Below are 4,190 nucleotides of genomic sequence, written 5' to 3' on the forward strand. Positions count from 1 at the left end.
ACAAACTATCTATAGAATTGAGCTAATTTCATAACCTTTGATTTCTTTCCCTTTACAATAAATTGAAAGTTAAAAGTCGGGAGTATTTGAGAGTATGGACTCTCGAGGCCAAATGATCCTAAGGACTACAGACATTTAGGCCGAAATAGAGTGCCAAATGTAGCAAAATATGATTATACTTTATCTTTACAATAATGGCATTACAGTACAGTTGGCAATGGTGATGAAGGTATAGAGCATATGCATATATGTAATGTAAAACAACACAGGTAAGGAAAATGTTGATACTCGAGCTAACACATCTCCAGGACCCAGGTGTTTACCCCGCCGGCGTTACAGCCTGTCTTTGACCCTAGACTCATTAACTCAGACTTGTAACCCATTTCAGTCTCATATTGGGAAACGCCTCGAGCCAGCCTCTCCTCCAGCGAAGAAGAAGAAGCAATAAGATCAGGCTAGGACGAGAAGGATGCTTCTGGAAGGAATGTTACAGTAAAGGTGTCTGCATACTGTTGCTATCCCGTCCTGCATTTTCCAAATTATCCGTATATGCCGAGGGAATTCCGTCTGTTTTCATACCTTATGGAAAGCGGGTGGGATAGGAGAGTTAATAGACGGGGGGAATAAAGAATTTTCGTGTGAGTGTGGTCAGTTCTTAAAGGTGAGTGAGTTGTATCGGCTGAATTAGAAAGGGAGGGCGAGGGAGGACTGATGATATCTTACTGTCATATGTTACAAAGGATCTACTGTATTTACATACACGTACACACATACACATATACATATACATATACATATACATATACATACACATATACATATACATACACATATACATATACACACACACACACACACATATTTATATATATATATATATATATATATATATATATATATATATATATATATTATATGTATGTATATACATATATTTATATGTATATATCCCGTATATGTATATATATATATATATATATATATATATATATATATATATATATATATATATATATATATATATATATGTGATGTTGAATATGTGTGTGTGTGTGTGTGTGTGTGTGTGTGTGTGTGTGTGTGTATGTATGTATGTGTGTGTGTGAAGGATTAAATATTTAGAATTGAAGGGATTGTGTTTGCAAACACTTCGTGATATTATAGAAACAAACGTTAAAACGCTCTCTGTATAAAAATATTTTCATCAGACCAGCAATGAATTGCACTGCGATTGTCTCTCTAAAATCCATTTGTATTTCGGTGTTCCTTTATATAGCAGTTGTATTTTTCTTTCGGCAAATACGCAATCCATTTATTTCTTTCTTGGAAACGGCCTCTGCTCTTTTACTCAGCCAGCCGAGGTACCCGAATCGTGAACACGTTTACCATATTCTTCACTTTACTATTATTAAATTATTTATTTATTTATCTATTAATGCTTTTTATCTGATTATCCACCTCTGCAACGGCGAGACTCACTCCTTGTCTCTCTCGGCCTTCCTAATTCCCTTTCCCTAACTATGAGACGCAAAGTCCTCGTTAGACAAGTAATTACTTCTTCAGGTGTTTGGAGTTTGTCTGAAGAGTCGTGTCTACTATCTGACGTATTAATTAAGGTTCTCTCAGTCGAAAGCGTGATGGTAGTGATGAAGGTAATGATGGTAAGGGTGATGATGTTGATAGTAGCAGATGCCTGGTATCTCTCGCTGGAACTCAGAATTAGTAGAGTGATTTTAGTCTTATTACAGTCTGTGTGGGTGGTGGCAGTGAAGTCGGAATGTTTGGATAGGTAATTTAGATAAAGACACAAATGCTACCGGTAATGCTGGTATGGCAGTAAGGATGATTTTGTTAATGATTATGAAAAAGATGATGATAATAATTATAGCAATAACAACGATAATGATGATGACAATAATTATGAAGGCGATACTATTAGTAATAATGAAAATGATGAGGATAAGGATAAATTGAAAATTCGACTGGCGTTGACAATGTGTCGTCCTTACGCTTGCGCCCACGAGCGTGCATACATATATTGAGATATCAAATTCAACACTTCAGAGAAATTACGTCAAACAATGAAGATATTAATCACATAAAATAACAGTACAGTAAAAGAATGATATCACATGCAGACACTAATAAGCTGAAACAGTAACAAAATGAATTATCAATAATTTCATTTCCTTTATAAAAATGATATTATCAATTGTAATGCGCTTGTATACTAAACTTATAGAGTCAATATGATAAATAAGATACAGATGAAGTGATTATGATAGTTTTTTTTTTATTTCAGATACACAGGTTTTCAGTCGAGAGCCTCATAAGGATGATAAAAGTAATGGTAATAATGATTATATTTCTGTTGAGTATAATTGATAATGATGACAACGATTTAAATGTTGATAAAGGTAATATTTGTATCAATAATGATAAAAAACAACAATTTTGAAATGGTAGTAAAAATTAAAAAAAGAAAGAATAATGCTAATTATAACAGTGATGGAATTAATCCTCATAATTGTTATTATTATAACAGTAGTAGAACGGATAAGCAAAAAATATAAGGCGCGCGTTAAGCTTACCCCAAAGCTTAAAATCCTTAAAGCTGAAGATCTTTCTTCTTTCTTTTCTTCTCTGTTCATTCGTCTGCCAATATCATGAGTCTCATATCCGGCCCAACGTGTTCACTGGACAGGATTGCAATCAACTTGCATTATTGCTGCCAATGCAATATTGCATCTCAATATGTTCTCGTATATCGCCTTCCCGTCGGGCTTCTCTCGGGAGGAGGGGCTAGCTGGCGGGGCTGGGGTGCGGGGAGGGGGGAGGGGGGAGGGGGGAGCAATGCTGTCGGGACTACGGTTTTAGGAGGGCGCCTCTGCATGTCAAATGGGCCTCTTATTCTTTGTGTGATGGAGATTTAGCTATGTTTACAGCCTCAGTATCTCACTGTGAAACTGGTGAGATGTTGAGAGAGAGAGAGAGAGAGAGGAATAGAGAGAGAGATAAGAGAGAAAGAGAGAGAGAGAGAGAGAGAGAGAGAGAGAGAGAGAGAGAGAGAGAGAGAGGAATAGAGAGAGAGATAAGAGAGAAAGAGAGTGAGTGAGAGAGAGAGAGAGAGAGAGAGAGAGAGAGAAACAGACGGGCAGAGAGAGATGGAGAAAGAGGGAGAGGCCGAAATAGAAAGAAAGATAGAGAGAGAGAAAGAGGAAGAGAGAGAGTTGACTGACTGTTTGAAAAGTTTATTTACAGAGCAATGCACTGCGCATGACTAGAAAAAAAAAACAGGATGTCTAAACTGGTTGAACTGATGTTGTTTACGAAAGCCATCAGGAAAACTTTAATTAAGGGAAGCGCTTTAGTACTCATGTACTAATGTGCCTCCCTTAAATAGATAACTTGTGTGTGGATGTGGGCGCGTGCACACACACACAAGCATACACACACACAAATATATATACATATATATATATATATATATATATATATATATATATATATATATATACATATATATATATATATATATATTATAATATATACTTATATATGTACATATCAATAAATGAATAAATAAGTATACATATATATATAAATAAATATATATATGAATTAATAAATAAATATATATATACATATATATATACATACATATATATATGTACATATATATATATATATGTATATATGTATATATACATAAATATGTATATATACAATTATATATATACATATATATGTATATACAATTATATATATACATATATATGTGCATATATATATGTATATATATATTATATACATACATATATATACATATATATATATATATATATGTATATATATATGTATGTACATATATAAGTATATATATATATATTATATATATATATATATATATATAATATATATATATATACTTTATATATATATATATATATATATATATATATATATATATATGTATATATATATGTATATATATATATATATATATATATATATGTGTGTGTGTGTGTGTGTGTGTGTGTGTGTGTGTGTGTGTGTGTGTGTGTGTGTGTGTGTGTGTGTGTGTGTGTGTGTGTATGTATATGTATGTATGTATATGTATATATATGTATATGTGTATACATACATATATATATATATATGTGTGTGTGTGTGTGTGTGTGTGTATGTAT

The sequence above is a fragment of the Penaeus japonicus genome, unplaced genomic scaffold (genome assembly GCF_977035675.1).
Source record: "Penaeus japonicus unplaced genomic scaffold, GWHDUDI00000001_assembly GWHDUDI00000010, whole genome shotgun sequence".
Classification (NCBI taxonomy): domain Eukaryota; kingdom Metazoa; phylum Arthropoda; class Malacostraca; order Decapoda; family Penaeidae; genus Penaeus; species Penaeus japonicus.